General features: G+C 43.9%; 1 long non-coding RNA gene across 5 annotated transcripts; it reads right to left on the reverse strand.

Annotated features, from left to right (window-relative positions):
* Window positions 1-3,466: 3,466 nt before the first annotated feature.
* LOC127313431 (uncharacterized) lies at window positions 3,467-9,810 on the reverse strand. 5 transcript variants are annotated; one of them, XR_007858989.2, is made up of 11 exons: window positions 9,293-9,810; window positions 8,976-9,169; window positions 8,754-8,868; window positions 8,257-8,543; window positions 7,666-7,880; window positions 6,583-6,775; window positions 6,107-6,315; window positions 5,839-5,928; window positions 5,183-5,457; window positions 4,919-4,986; window positions 3,467-3,866 (listed from the first exon to the last, which is right to left on the reverse strand). It is a non-coding gene; the product is annotated as an uncharacterized lncRNA (long non-coding RNA). The 5 variants fall into 5 exon arrangements; XR_007858986.2 differs by lacking the exon at window positions 6,583-6,775 and having other exon boundaries at window positions 9,298-9,805; XR_007858987.2 differs by lacking the exon at window positions 6,583-6,775 and having other exon boundaries at window positions 5,183-5,381; window positions 9,293-9,805.
* Between the last annotated feature and the right edge of the window lie 7,235 nt (window positions 9,811-17,045).

Below are 17,045 nucleotides of genomic sequence, written 5' to 3' on the forward strand. Positions count from 1 at the left end.
ATATAAGAATTGAGGTTCTCGGGTTTTCATAAACAAAAATATCTGGTTCATATCGTAAAGTAAAAAAAAAATCTCAAATCACTGTCACATGGTTTATTATTTAATAGGCTACAAATATGACAAATATTTTCAACCATTATATAACTTTCCAAGCACGATCAAACTATAGAAGGCCGCTACATATTTGACCAAATAATTTCGAGCATGATTCAACCCTAACCTACAACTTATATATCCGAATAACTTGCTTCAAACCAGAACCTCGGCAAGTAATCAACCTACACTTCTGAACATGTGAGCTTCACCAAGCGGTTACATGTATCAAAATAAGCAAGAAGTGCTTCCCTTATATCTAGGAGAACAAACTACTTATAGCTGCTGCCTTAAACATGTACCAACGCGTCATGGGCGCTCCCAGTTCTGAAATTTCAAATACGAGTGCAAGCTAGCCTCGAATCCGGCTAACAAAGTAGCTGCAGCAAACCTAGAGCAAACCTAGAACACCTTGTAAACCAAACACCGGTGTATGCAATCGCGTAAGAGTGAAAGATCGTTTTTTCCACTTCATACACCGAGGGCCGGTGCAGCGTCCTTCGTCACAGAGAAGCAAGGTCTCATCAGTGTGCGTGTATGAGGGGACGATGGAGCTGCTGCTCGTGCCGGGGGCCGGGTGGAACTTGGTGTCAGTGATGGCGTAACAATAGTAATTTTCTGTCATGATTCTTAATTCACTTAAAACCATGTGTGAAGAACAAATATAGCTTTCTAGCTAATTATACAATGCTGGCACAAATAGCTGCTTATCCAAACTGAAGTGATAAGTTGTACTGATTAAATTCCTAACTCTTAAATCTATATACAGAAGCAGAAAACTTGTCAGTTACACATTGATTGTAGCTGACTCTAGCTTTCTTGCAAAATTATACAACACTGGCATAAGCAAAAACATAGTGGCCTATAATAGAAAGGATAAATACTCAGATTCAGGTCCTTTCAGGCTTATAAAGAGGAAATACTCGGAATCAAATCCTATATAATTAAGTAGTTCATCCCCACTAACCTATTTCTCTAAACATGCAACTATGCCACATCAGCGGTCCCACCACATTACCCAACTCATGTCCATGTCATCTGGTACATGCAGGCTAGGCACAGCTGCCTGTTCGTATGATGACGCCTATCCCCTTGCATTTTTTGTTTACTACTTAATCCTTACTACTCCCTCCTTCACAGTTAAAAATATTTGGCATATTTACTCTCCACTATTGTAGCAGATACGTCAATTGGCTATTCCTCTTCTCAAACCGTCACAGCATTGAAGACATTATTACTTTGGCATGCACCTTCACCGCTTCCTCTCCTCACAGCACTAGGGGCAAATGGATCCACGGACGAGGCGAGCAAGCAGCAAGTCCACCTATTTATTCTATCACTAGATTTAGATGTGCGCCTTGGCGCACGGTCCCGTGAAGTTCATGTGCATATTTATTTTGTATAACAGAGATAAAAATAGCTGCTAATATGATAATACATTTCTTAAATTTTAAGCGCGTCTTTGGACGCATTCCTTGCTTTTCGTATTGAAATTCTGAAATAATTTGAACCCATTAGTTTCCAAGATTAATAATATCATATTCCAGGCGTAATAGTATGATGTAATGACGAAATATTCGATATACAGCACTAAGACCACTACAGGATCATACATCAGTTTATACATACCCCTCGGCACATTCCAAAATGATAAACGCCTATTTAATTGTTAGCTGTTTTTTCAATTAGTGAATAGTCATATTCGTGTCCGTTGGATCGTTACAAGGTTGTGCGCATCTTGATGTCTCTTACGGGCTTGATCTCTTCTGTTCAGTTTCTATTGTATCCGTTTGCTTTTGCTTGCCCGCTCATGTCTTCTCTCGCCACGCGTCTTCTTTGTTTGGGAGGTGAGTCTTGTCGGAGTGTGTCCAAGAGCTTTCACAGAGGGAGAGACAACCGGCGGGGCGAGCGGGCGGCCTGACATCTCGTCGAGTGCGCGCGCCAGGGCGTCGTTGTGGCCGGAGCTGGCGAGACTTCTCCACCGGCGTGGCCGACCACGCCTTAGGCCTCCTCATCGACGTGCTCCGGGGAGTCTCGGCGGCTGACCGATATGTCCGGCGCGGGATGTGGCCACTGGCCGGTCCAAGGGGATTACCGGCTGGCGGGACGGCCGAAGGGTCTGGCGCCGACGCCGGCTTGGGAGATTTTCCTCCGCGCGCTGATTCCTTTTTCAGATGATGTTGTATCGAGTCTATATCGTGCTCCTAATTATTATGCTTCCTGTTTATGGGGGAGGGAGATTTTGGACCTCTGTTCTATGTTCTGCACGATTTGTCGAGGCTGGGGAGTTTGGGTCCGTGATTTTCAGTTATGGTTGTCACCATTGAGAGAGACGGACGAGGGTAGCTGTACTGGGTGTTTACAGCGCAGAGCGGGGGCTAGTGGAAATTGGGCATTTTGGATCTAAGTTTCAGTCACCCATTCTTCCTTAGCCATTAGTTAGTGTTCATGTTTCGTTAGCTTTTCAGTTATAGTATCTCTTTCTCCAGTTTCCATCGTAGTCTCTTTTCCATTTTCATCACTGCGAGTCTTTCTTTCTTCAGTTATCAGATTCTTAGGTTATTTAGTTCAGTGATCCTTTCATATACCTTCAGTTTTTCATCTCAGTCTTGATCCTGTTCACTGTTCTTCAGAGTCAGTTGTTGATTTCTGAGAGTTTTCTTAGACTGGACTTCCACGTGGTTTCTTTAGTCTTTGCTTTTAGTGGGAAAGAGAAGTTGGAGAAGAAAGAGGAACAAAGCATTGGAGTAGCAAACCAGCAGTTGCCTGCAGCCAGGGTGAGCTCTCTATCTCATTTGTAATAATTTTTCTTCTTCAGTTCGTTTTGCTTATTTCTTCATTTTAATTTGCTCAGTTCTTCATTATAATTTTCTTAGTCACTAATCTCAGCTTTTTTTAGTGGGAGAGAGAAGTGGGATAAGAAAGGGGAACTGAGCAAATGAGTGGCAGACCGGCAATTTGCCTTCATCGATAGTGAGCTTTTTATATCTCATTAAAAATCATTTGTTGGTTTTCTCATTTGTTTAGCTGAATTTGCTAAGTATATCAATCTTCATTTTTCTCGAACGCGCTCTAAATGTGTCATTTGTTTTAGACTCATTCTTCATTTTTGATTTTTTCACTCTTCATCAATTATCTTTTAATCGTTTTCAGATTCTGTTTGTATAGATTGGGAATGAGATAAGCGGGTAGGTATCATGCTCGAGTGTGCGGAGGGGAGATGATGCAGTCATTTAGCTGTTTAACTCAAACTCAGATATGCACATTTGGTTATCAGCACTGAGTCTGTATGTAAAAAGGAGCCTATATGTAAGTACATTCAAGTCTGCATCGTAGGGTGATAGCAAACTGTACTGATATGCACTTATAAGAATGATTGAGTCAGGCTGGATCTATATATTCATGTGTCGATTCGAAGCATATGGTGTAGCATGAAACTCAACATTGTATGAAAACACTATTATCCCAGTGTAGTAGCCATGATAGCAAACCAAGAGAGGAACTTGTTACAATTACAGAGCGATTGTTAATATTACAGTAGACCAGGAGTGCTCCATATTAACCAAGTGTTTTTTCTTGGAGCTAATGTAGATACTTCTGGCAGTGTAGATAAGTGGCTTATATTTTCCATTGCAGGTGCAGTGCTCGTCCTGGACAAACCGCATGCTTCTAGGCTGTTTCTTTGGTTTCCTGGTATATGCATGCTTCTCGACGGGTTGATCTCTGGTATGTCCAAGCCTCAATATAACCTTGTTCGGAATACGTAGCTGAAGCTTCATAGTTATGAATTGCCAAATAAGTTACAATGATCATATCAGAAAAAATAAATTTTTGTAAGCTAGCAGACCATGACAAGTTGATGCGTAAAATGTTAACTCTAGCCTATGTGCAAATTTTTATTAGGATCTATAAACCAGATGAAAATGAAAACTCAGCAAGGATTCACGGGTAGCAGTGAAAAAATAAGATATTTCTTCTCTAATTACACAAACATGCCAGGTCTGGAAAATCTAACCATGGGAGATAAGGATAACTTGTAACTTTTATAGATTGGTATCACTCGAAAAATATATTGTACCTAGATAGAGATAAATGCACATCCAAGAAAAAAATAGAATAGAACAGGGTATGTACATGCAGAGGCCATAGATGGGAGACATGCCTAACTTACAACGATGCATTTGAATCTACCCCAATCAACAAAAGCATACAAGTTCACAGCTCAGAAGACCATAGTAGCAAATTATCATTATGAAGAGAAATAAGTGGTGAAAGCTTTCCTCGCCTAAATAATGCACTAGCAATAATGTTATGTATAACAGTGTATCAGATAATTTCACTGTATCACTACCATATATGATGCTCAAATGGGCAATACTAAGCTATTTGAGTATCCAAAAGAAATACCCGACATCATCATTGTGATTGTTAATATGATGATATAATCGTCACACTTAAACAATACATGCTGAACATGTAGTGCTTGATGCTCACACTGACCTCTGATCTGAATCACCAACCTTCTATTCTTGGTGAAATTATCTTCATAAACAGCTAGTCGTGATATGTATGCAGTGATTTCGGTATTTAACCAACACAAAGCAGCAGGCTGATTGTGGTTTTGTTAGCCCAACTGTACCAAATTTTAAAAGAGTGCAGATATTTCGGTATTTAACGCCAGACACAAAGCAGCAAGCTGATTGTGTTTTCATTAGCTCAACTGTCCCATAATGTAAAATAGTGGATACCGGCACACTTAAATAATTAGAATCACCAAAAATAATGTGCTTATGAAGAAATAAATGATTAGGTATGGAGAGAATACCTTATCCCTCTCACGTCCATAAAAACCTATTAACCTCATCAGCGCACTACTTGATTCATAAGGTTTCCCTGCACAGAAGTATAGCACAACCTAAATAATCTCCCCATGTATATTGAAATCTGAGACCCAATGTATAAGAAACGCATTGCTTACTTTTTAAATCACACAAATATAATTCAAATAACACCAACAACTGCATTTTTGATATTCTGAAGACATGCACAGAACGAAATGATAACAAACACCAAGTTTCCATGCTTCTACCTGTATAATCTCATTTTAGGAACACGCAATTGTCATCTTGGCCACCAGACATAACAGTAGTATTCGGCGTAGCACGACATCCTGCCAGGTCATGACACTATTTTTTCAAGGTGCGACTCTTCTTGAGCTGGTGGCATGTGGCGCAATATCTGATGTTTATATAGTCAGCAGATTGTCCTGACTGAAATTCGTGAAGAACCTACACATTCAAGTTACAAAATAATGACTCCTGTGTGCAAAAGATCTCCGAAACTAAAGATGTTCACATCATCATCCTGCAATAGGAGAAATCTAAAGAATGTAAGGATTTAATGGAAACAAATTCCATGCAAAACTAAGGGTACTTTTCTTACAGGAGCATATACAACAATATAAAACAAAGAGAGATTAACGTAGAATGATTTGCTAACTCAGTAAGATTCAACAGATCAAAGACATGCTACATAAAATCTTTAAGACTAAATTAAAAAAGAGATATAGGGCCTGATTAGATTATTTTGCTCGCAAACATCTCAGCGACCTAACACTTCATAAAAAAAGCGAAAGGTCCATCAAATAAGGAATACTCTATCTTATGCCAAAAAAAAATCTGTAGCCAAAAGGCACAGCATATGAAATGTTTATTGACCTATGTACAGAAAGAATGTACCTATTACCTATTTAATAAAGTGGAGTTCGACAGTAAATATGTGAAGGAAGACGACATTTGTGCTACAACAACTGCAATGCACAAGTGGCTCCTAAACCTGAAAATGAATGGGAATAATCAGTTCATCACATAAATCAAATGCTTTATATACCTGCTAAACAAAATGAGATAAACCAATGAAGAACTCTAATGTTTCCTTTTTATTTCTCTCACCCACACACATCAGGCAACACATAGAGAAGCAGGTTAAGACATTTTATTCAGAGAACTTTTACCTTGTTTGCTACAGGGTGTCCAATCCCACCCCTTTTGGTGATTGTCTGAGCTACGGTATACACTACCTAATTGCACAGATACCCAATGTTGCCGAGCAGATGGCAACCAATCTGTCAGGTGGTGCAATATACTGCAGCTTCTGGTCGGAGTCGGGGAGCGTCTCGGAGGCCACCATGTGCTTCATGTCCTCCACGTGCTTGAAGTCTCCCTGCGAGATAAGGAAAAACCAAAACATGAACCACTGGCATTCCCGTCAATTCGATTCTTGCTGCATCGAGCAGAGAAGAAATAGAACCCTCTCGATCTGAAAGATTCACTCTGAGGTGCCATCGATCCAACGGCCCAAATTCCAAATGAACGGGAGGTAGAATGAATTAGTGTCTATTAGCACCCACATACCCATTAAATAACATGAGAACAACTGAAGACAGATTAAAATCAAAGCCCATTAAAAGATGTAAAATTGACATACAACCTGCAGATAAAGCATTCAATTTTAGGTATGCGAACTCCCTCTGGGTACAAGACACATCTCAATACAGTCATCGAAAGGAACTTGATTGCCTACTATAACAAAATCATTAGGGAGAGCAAATAGCATTTCTTTTCTACTATTTTGCTTTGATGTCTTCCCCTCCTTGAATAGAGCAGCAATGACCGTCTTACACCTTCATAAATAGTTTCGTCACTATTAGTTGTAAATTAATAGGATTACAGGAACCACATATCCAGCTTTCTAGTGCAAGCTGCTAGGCACACACTAAGCACTTGTGAAAATAAATAACTATGTATAACCAACCAGGGTTCCAACTATTAGGCCTACAGTTCGTTATGACAGAAAAAACATCAAGGAAAGCATACAATTTTGATGGGTATGACTGATATAATATATTGCATCGTGTTATATGGTGTTCTATCTAGCAGAAATAGAACGACATTTAGAAAACACCGAAAACTGAACTTTCTAAGTATCCTTATTCTAGACTGATGTACTCTGAAAAGAACCGGGATAAGGAACCTATATGAGAAGTGAAATCAGTATAGTGAAAATGGATGCTGCATAACAAATAATCATAGAAAAGTTTGTTTCTTTCAAAAAGGACAATCCCCTATTGAAAATGTAAATGATCATTTTGGTTGCTCTTTTACATAGAAAAGCAAGATCCTTATTCTAGACAGATGTACTCTGAAAAATAACCGCAGTAACAAACCTATATGTGAAGTGAAATCAATATAGTGATAATGACTGCTGCATAACAAATAATCATAGAAAAATTTGTTTTTCTTTTCAAAAAGGACAATTCCCTATAGAAGAGGTAAATGATCATTTTGGTTGCTCTATTACATAGAAAAGCAAGCCTTCTTCGATACTCAAATTCCCAGAAATGAATGTAGTATACATGATCATAAGCAAGAAAAGGAGGTATAATAGTGATGTATGCACTGAAAAAATAATTAACCAAAGCTGGCCAGTTGCAGCCATATAGCACAACCACACGAACTCAATAACCCACCAGGCAACTTCATTGAGCAATTAGCGTGGAAAAAAGGGGTGTACCTAAGAGCTGATGGAGGGAAGTGGTAGCCAGCATGAAGTGCTGCATGTCTCCCACTTTGTCGGTCGTGGCGCAGAGCTCCAGAGCACACTGTTGAGCAGGGACTCCACATAAATCTTGTCAGATGGTGAATCTTGGCCGTTAACAATATGCTCTCCTTTGTTCCTCACTTCCTTCTGCCTAATGAGTAGATCTGACTCCATTATTAAGGCATGTCCTGGAAATAAAAATCTCCAGATGTTATTATCATTTGAGAAAATACCTCAAACCACAAAAAAATGATTGGATTGGGGGATATCCATCCACCCACCAAAACATATTTGAATTAGACTGATTACATGAAAATGTGAGAAACATTCTAATAACAACCCAATTAAAGTGTGGCCTGCATGGTTTTTTGTCAAACACCTTCTAGACAAAACAAATATGATGATCTGTAGGATTAAATAGATCGAGAGGAGGGAGATTAGTAGGAAGAGAGGAATATTAGCATGGCTCCTTGTCCTTGTTAGAAGTAGGTTTCTGTTACAAAGGAAAATAGAGCTAGGATTTCCTCAAGATAATAGAAAAAAAAAGAAAAACAAAGAAACTACCGGATCAAGAAAGAGAGTAAGGAGCATGGCTGTCGCCTCAAATTGCCAGTCGCTGCAGGGGACGGGGAGGTCTGTGGCCGCAGCCTCAAAAGCAGAGCTGCTCCTCATGCTCCTCATGGATAAGCTTATTTAGATCATTTTTGAACTTAGTTACCTCAAAAGACAAAAAGGAAACATGAATAGGTTCCATGGTACAGAGACATGAAAGAACCGATATAAGGAGATCACAACGTCACCGTCTGTCACCAGCGCCCTCGAAAACCAAATGGGACCATGTCAGCTAGCACCTGTACAAACTGAGATGTGAGTATACTAACTAAAAAAATTCGAATCAGACTGCAATAGATAGACTAAATCTATTCTTATAACTAAATTGAATCAGGTTTTTAATACCAATCACAGCCATTTGATCTAAAATAGTGGATGCTTGGTTTAAAGTAAACTTATCCTCAAAGCAGTGCATGACTAAGAGACATATTGCTGGATTTCGATGTTACCTTGGTCTTCTTCTTGGTCTTATTTCCCAACTACACGGAAAACATTAGAGAGTGAAATCACCTTGGTCTTCTTCTTCGCTAATCCCTTCTGCTAGAATCTTATCCTTTCGCAGACCTGCATACATTGTGTTGAAGAAAACCATCAATTAGCAGTCGAAAATCAGAGTGTTTGTATCTAAAAAACGAAATGCTAATGGAAGTAGGAGACAAAAAAAAGAGCACCTAATACAGAACCATCCTGGGACACCTCTTCCAAACACACGATCAACTCTCCAGAGAGTTGCTTGCACTCAAGGATTAGCACAATTGCCACACTTCATTTTCCCATGGCCTTATGGAAAGATGGCTATTATCCTCTTTGTCACTTCAGTTGTCGCCACCCAGGTGTAATTGATCTTAGCAAAAGAAATCAGAACCTATGATAAAAGAAAGAATAAAATCAGTAACTAACTAATCAGCTCTAGAATAAGAGCAATAAGAGAGGAGAAGTTTGCAATCAATAGCCACAACCAAAATCTAAAACATGTCAGATGAAGCACCTTACATGGGGAGACCAATGAAAAGGAGGAGGAAGAACCAGCCGACCAGATCTGGCCGACCAAGCAACCATAGGGTCTAGCCATGGCATCATCACCAATACTACCAGGAGGCTGCCGTCGCGCCGCTCTGACCTGATTTGGGCCAATCTGCAGGGAGGAACTGCGGGCTAGTGACCTGTTGTGGAAACCCTAGCCGCCATGATCTTCTCCCCTCACGAGCTCGCGCCGATTGATGTACTGCCGCCTCCCCATCCCTCGTTGAGCTCTTCGTCGTCCTGCAAGCCAAGGCATCCGGCTGGTCAGCATATCCCGAAGAAACGAAGTTGTGGAGGAACGAAGCTATGGAGGAGATCCTCCATCTCCAGTGCCGCTTCCAGGCTGGGCTGCAGCCCTTCCGTCGCGTATGGTTCCGCCATGGCCTCCGGCCGGCGGGGCTGCAGCCGGCTGGGTGGAGAAAGTGGGGGGCGGTCGTCGGAGCGGGTGGGAGCAGGAGGGTCGGGTGGAGGAGATAGGATTGGGGGAAAGAGGAGAAGACACGGATTGGGGAGGATTTGCCCGCTGGTTCTCTCTCTTCCAGCAGCAGTCTCACGTAACCCACCCAAAAACTTACCCAATCCAATGAGGAGTGGACCCGAATGGACGTGGGTCCTGTGTGCAGCTGCAGGAGGGTATAACAGCGCCATTGCATCACTTTATCTAGCAGGAGGACGCCCACACGCTGCCACAGCCAACCAGTACGCTAGCTCTGAGCCCACAACGAACGGACGTGATTGCACAGATGAGGAGATCCGACGGTCAAGAATCGCAAATCGCTGTGAGATCCCCATGGGGGTGCAGCAATTATACCTTTAGATTCCACTGAAGCATGAGGCATGTCCCTCTTCAAGTCCACCGGCAGCAGCTCCTCCCCTGTCAATTATGACGCTCCATCTCCTACGACAAACACAAACGATGACTCTGCTATCACAGAGATGAAGGTCAAATTTTATCTGACCGCTTCTCAAGCTCCAATAGGTGGTTATCCTTATCTGTTCATCTCTGATGGCTTATTGCACCAGTGGCGAGTGAGGTCAGGTCCAATATCGTGGGGAGAAGCGAGACCAACATTCCAGTTCCAGAGGGCTATGCATGCAGGTCTATTTGTTTAGGTACTCGTATGTTGTTCTGCAAAATTCTAATGCTTGCAGTTTGATCCAGAAGAGCCAAGATGGCCGGTAGTGTCCAAGAGCTAATAAATGATTCGGTCAGCATCTATCTACCCTCCTACATTTGCCTATATATTTTACATATCTTTTGCCTGTATTTCATCTAGATCTATTCATGTAGGTGATTGATTGGCCAGATGTATGAGCAGAAATTTATTTCATCACACTTTTTATAGTCATGTATAATTTCTCCAGGGATTCTTTCATCATTTATAATTGGTCTCCCTCTGACTAGGTACGTGTTCATTTGTAGCGGATGCTTTGTTTGCAGCTGAAATTGGGAACTAGCCATCCAATACGAAAAAAAACATGTGAAGTGCTGAAAACTGCATAATTCTGTTTTAGAGGTTTGCAAAAAATGAAAGAGAAGGTAAGCAATTCAATGTTATTATTTTTGTCTTTGATTACCTTTTTTCCAAAAATTATCTGGAAGGCCCTTCCTTTTCCATGCTTTATGTTCTCCCTGTATTCATGGATTGTATTTTTTTATAGTGCTACATAAATCTTATTCTGTGTTGCATAATATTGCATATAATTCTGGATCATTTTCTCAGTATCATACTTTTACCACTATGTTATGTTTGCACATTCGTTATTTACACTCATGCTTTCTTCTATATGAAGGTGATACCCAGCTTCGAGGAATTTCAATTGGGGTTGCTACATTGTGTGACACACACGTGCACGAGCAATGCCGTGTGGCCTGACATAATTAGACCCTTTATTTTGGAAGAGTGAGAAGAAGATTACACATATTTCAGTAGGATTCGACTTATTTATCCTTCGTTAGAAACTAAACAGTCACATCCAACAAGTAGATAATTTTCATGTGCACTTAAATTCTGTAATGGGGTAATTGTTTATATACGACCATCCATTCGTATTTAGCATTTGCGGGAGGTGGAATATATGAAATACACAATTAATCCATAAAGTTTTTGGCAGCTTTTCTCATAGTTTATATTCACATAACTTTTTTCACATGATCCGCAGCAACGTGCGGGGCATTATCTAGTTACTTATAAAGAAGAAACCCACACCAACAAAATTCATATGCCTTTCAGGCTTTCCCCACCACAAAATGGTATTTGTACAAGCATTTTACACAATTAAAAAAAATGGCATCTCATAGTACTAACCTAAAAAATTAAAACCACTGATCAATGGAAGCACAAACTTGTCACATCTCCATTAGTAAATGAGCAAAATCAGCTCCATTTTGAAAACCCATTTCATAAGGTATATATTCCTGCTACTAAGCAAGCTACTAACAGAGTAACAGAACACATATGACATAACTATAAGCTCAATCCGCATCAAGAAAAAATATCAAGTTGCAGAATTACAAACCATCAATAACATCACTTGATTAACAACAGAACAGGAGTTGAAACACACCTAGGAGAAAAGGAATTATACCTTTCAATGGCAGAACCACGTCGATGAAGCCAGACAGCAGCAAACTAGGGTTGTCCTGCAGCTAGGAGGGGCAGGGGTGGCTCTCGGCTGCCAGTACATGCTGCGGGATGGCCCAAGAAGCAGGGCACGTGGCGGCATCGCTGGTCATCGGCAATGGAAATAGCTGCGCTGGACATTGTCGCCACACCTATACCACTTGCGATGTAGCACAACAACCAGGCCAAGCACTACTCCTTCCTCGAAGTACAGGTGCAGCAGCAGTAGCCGCAGCTCCTCGTGCCAGTATCTTCTCACGGCTAACAGCAGAATTACAAGGTTCAAGTTAGCTAGAAACATGGAAAGGAACTAGTAAATTACATTCGGAGAAGGCAGCGGAAGCTACCTTACTATGAGCCGTAGTCGTTCTTGTCCCCAGCGTTGTCCAAGTGGAGCTAGTCGGCGTTCCTAAACCCGCCTCCGCCTTGGTCTGCATGTTCTCGTACAGATCCAGTGCATCTCCACGTGTGTCACTGCATGAATAAAACGAGATAGTTGGTATTAACAAGATAGATATAAGAATTGAGGTTCTCAAGTTTCCATAAACAAACATATCTGGTTCATATACTAAAGTAAAAAAAAAATCCAAGCATTATCAAATGATTTATCATTTATGAGGCTACAAATATGATAAATATTTTCAACCATTATATAACTTTTCAAGCACGATCAAATTACAGAAGGTTGGTACATATATATCTGATCAAACTTTTTCGAGCATGATTTAACCCTAACCTACAACCTATATATCCGAATAACTTGCATCAAACCAGAACCCCGGCAAGTAATCAACTTACACTTCTGACCATGTAAGCTATAACACCAAGCGGTTACATACATCAAAATAAGCAAGAAGCGCTTCCATTATATCTAGGAGAACAAACTACTTATGGGTGCTGCCTTGAACAGGTACCAATGCCTCATGGGCGCTCCAAGTTCAGAAATTTCAATTACACGTGCAAGGCAGCCTCGAATCCAGCTAACAAACTAGCTGCAGCGATCCAGAGCAAACCTAAAACACCTTGTGAACCAAAGACTAGAAAACCTTGTGAACCAAAGACCGGCGGATGCAATCGTGTAATAGAGAAAGATTGCTTTTCCCCACTACATACACCCAGGCCAGGGCCGGTGCAGCGTCCTGCGTCACAGGGATGCAATGTCTCACGAGCTTGCGAGTTGGAGGGGACAAAAGAGCTGTGTGAGGGAATAGGATGATGTACTATGGGGTTATTAGTGGTCAAGAAGTGTGTGATGGTAGTATTGGTATTTGGCTGATGTGGTCATCTTGTAGCTGGCTATATGTCTTTATAAGACTAGCATTGTATCATGTTCCAAAAATCAAGAATCAAAAACCCTAAATTTATCTTGCCCTTAATTCCTATTCTTAATTTCCTGCAATTTATCCTTCAATTGATGTCTTTCAATTACCTAGTTTTTCTACCAAATCTTCTCGATTTGTTGTCCTTGCTGATCCCAGTTCGTCAGATCCAATTAGGATCCTGACAAGCTGCTGGTCGTGCCGGGGGTGGAATTTGGTGGCGGTTAATTAAGGCCATCTGCCGTCTGTGGCTCGCGTCCTGGCGTCCTCTCCGGCGTGATGCGGCTCCTTGGGGCTACGCCAGCTTCCTTCCCGAGCTGCAGAGGAAGAGAAAACGCAGCAGCGTCAGCGGGAGAGGAAGGGAGGACGTGAGGTGAAGGGGGGAGGAATTGCTGACCAGAGCCGTGCGTTGTTCAGAGGAGAGCGGCGCATCTGGAGGGACCGGTCGGCGTCCTCCTCCTAGACGAGCGCCGGAGACAGACCGCGCCGGCGAAGGGTGGGGGCAGCCGTGCAGGGACGTCGGGGAGCAGGAGAGCTGGTCGAGGCCCGGTTGGTTCGTCCTCGACGGCGGCCGGCAGGGGGTGCTAGGGTTCCGCGGGCGGAAACTTTGGAGGCGTGGGACGGCGAGGGAGATGGACGAGGGAGAGGCGGCGGGGATGGTGGCGGCCGGCGAGCTGCGGCGTTGGATGGCCGGCGAGCTGGTCCGGCGCTGGGTCGCATGCCCATTTCCCCATTTCGCGTGTTGTTGGTTAAGAACGAACCCAGGCGGAGAAAAGGCGACCAGGAGCTCCGCGTTGTCCGCCGGCGAGGCTGTTGGTCCTCCTCGCCTCCGGTGGCCTGCTTGGCACCGTGAGGCGGGGAGGACAGCGGTTCTTCGCGCGGCGTGTACATACGGGCTTGGTAGGTCTAGGGTAGGGTCGTCGGCCATGGCTGTCGTAGTGGAGCTGTCGGCCATGGCGCGAATAAAGTTCCGGCAGCTCCTGCTCTGCTTCGGCGTCGTCTTCGGTGACGGTGTCGAGGGGCTGGTCCGGTCTGAGGTTCCTGGTCATGGTTGCCGAGGCGGGGGCGACGACCATGACATGGGATTTTGTTCCCCTGCCCCGACCCCGTTTCAGAGGTGCTTACTCCGGCGTCTCCGAGGGGCTGGTGGGATGCTGTATAGGAGTCGGTGGAGGTCGGGTGCTCCGGAGCATGGAAAGCGGCAAGCGGCAGGCGGGTCCGGTCGCTTTCCTCGACGGTGTCGACTGGAAGCTTCGGATCTAGGATTCGTGGAGCTCGGGGTCGTTCCCCGGCCGATGTGCCACAACCGCCATGGTTCTGCTCTGCGGGGCGGACTTCAATTTCGGCTCACAAAGCCTCAGTGCGATGGAGCTTCTGCGGATCTTCGGGCAGTTCGTCGTCTCCTCTTTCTTCGGCAGGCGTTCCGGCGTCGGTGGTGGGCGGAGGTGGACGATGAGGAAGACGGTTGCAGGGGCCTCAGGGCTTGCGTTGTAATTTTCTTTTCTGCTGGGGTCTTTTCTGCTAAGTGTTCTGGACACCTGTTTCTCCTAGCAAAGGCGGAGCTGGGCCCCAGGCAACACGGGCCATGGCCTGGGGCGTGGTAAAATTACCCGCCTGGTATACGAGAACTTGGCCTGGGGCGCAGCCCAGCCCAGTTAGGCGTGAGCTTGCACATCGATTTGCCCAAACCCAGCGACCGAGACACGCACGCAGGACGCAACCATCGAACCAGGCAGTGACGAAGCCCCATCTGAACGAGCGTCGTTGCCGCCGCCGGCTCGTCCAGCGCCGCCTGCCGCAGTGCCGCTCACTCGTCCAGCGCCGCCCGCCTGCCGCTGTACGCCGCTCTCCGGCCTCCGCTCAGCTCCCGCCTCCCGGCACCTCGACGTGTGACCGCGTCCCCTCCTGCTGGGTGAGGTTCCTCTTTACAAATCTTGATTCATCCCCTCTCCCCTTTTTATTGTTCTGCCATTAAAATCTTGGTTTCCTCTTACAATTACATTGTTTATATTTTCCCTTTACGTGCTCTGCTCTGCCCTGTGGTGTTTTAGTTAATTTTTCTCGGGTAAGTGATAATATTTTGTTATATCTTACGTTTTGAGTTGAAAGTTTGAAACACCATGGAATACATATTAGTTATCCAACTGAGCGCGTATCTGTCTTAAAACTGGGGTAATTTTCTTCAAAAACTTTAGGCCTTTTTTTTTGGCCCGGGGTGTCAACAATTCCTGGCTACGCCACTGTCTCCTAGGTTTCTCTAGTGTGTTCCGTGCGCGTGTGTTGTACTCTCTTTGTTTGATATGAATGAATGCGCATGTTTTCCTCAAAAAAAAGTTCGCGTGATTATCTCTGAGTAGTAGGAGTACCTCCAAATCGCATTAAGTGCAGGATAAATAAAAGGGACGCCTCGATGGTAATGCCATTGCCTAACACAGCCAAAAAAGGAAAAGAAAACTAAGAAACAAAAGTCCCGCTACAGTATCTCGGGCCTAACAACAGCAATACATCCACCACCATGACAACACATGAATTACAGACTCTCCAAAAAACGACGCCTTCAAGAAGGGAACAGTGCTCAAACACCGTCGTCGTCCGATCAAAGATCTTAGATTTTCACCCTGAAGATAGTCCCCACTCTCAAAACAATGCCTCCACCAAGGTCACCGCTGTGCACAACCAGTTAAGGCCGGACCTTGGGTTTTCACCTGAAAGGTAGGACTCTGCGCTTCACCGTGTTGCCGCCCCACTTCCAAACCGTCTGTGAAGCCGGGACACCAAGCAAGCCCCTCAACAGCGCGGAGACTTGAACCTCCCCTAGCTAGTCCTCCCCTCCGGCCTTTAAGAAATTCTCTTCTTCCGACTTTCATCATGGATCCATAGTCACTTGATGTCAACACAGAAAAAGAGCTTCGCGCCGCTCCCTCCAGAACCAAACGGTCGGAATAAACGCATGGGTGCGCGTGACCGAATACCTCCGATCCAGCAAACTCCAGGCAAAGCGCTGTTACATTCGCCGGCGGAGCCTTCCGGAACTCAACCCTCCGGCCAGATCACGAGTCCAGGCCTCCGCTTCACGCAAAAGAGGCCCTAGGACCGCCGCCTTTATTCAGGTCGGACCCCCACGTCGGCGACCATCCCGGGCTGGCCAACCCAACCCTCCACCGGCGACTCCATCGCCGGCTTCCAAGCACCCATGCCAAAATTTATTGAAAAATGAAAAACAACAAAGAAAACGTGGGCCACGACCCAAGCCAAAGCTGGCACAACTTCTTTGGAGCAAAAATTTATTGAAATATGAAAAACAACAAAGAAAACGTGGGCCACGACCCAAGCCAAAGCTGGCACAACTTCTTGTGACAGCCCATTATGTTGATGATGCGTCGACAGCCGTTGGATGGAGAATTGGATATCAAGTGTCGCGGTTCGTCCTGCCCAGAGCTAAACCCTAAAGGGTTGCTGCCGCCGCCCGCTCTTGGGAAGTGGCTGTGACTTGATTTGCTGGTGACATGTAGGTGCAGTGGTTTTTTGAAGTTGATAACCTAGCTAGGCTGGCTCACGATGCATGTTTTCTCGTATGTGATGGTAGTCAAGTGGTCGTGTTAGATTTACAACTTTTATTGATTAACTAACTTAGCAATGTATTTTACTCCCTCCGTCAATGAAATATGTCACAAGTTTGTGAAAGTTTGGATGTATCTAATTTTAGACAAATTGTCGGAACTTTGTAAAGAGTTGAATCTCCATGGGTAGTACCTGTGAGAAGAAAGAAATGTAG

This window comes from Lolium perenne, chromosome 7 (genome assembly GCF_019359855.2).
Source record: "Lolium perenne isolate Kyuss_39 chromosome 7, Kyuss_2.0, whole genome shotgun sequence".
NCBI classification, from domain to species: domain Eukaryota; kingdom Viridiplantae; phylum Streptophyta; class Magnoliopsida; order Poales; family Poaceae; genus Lolium; species Lolium perenne.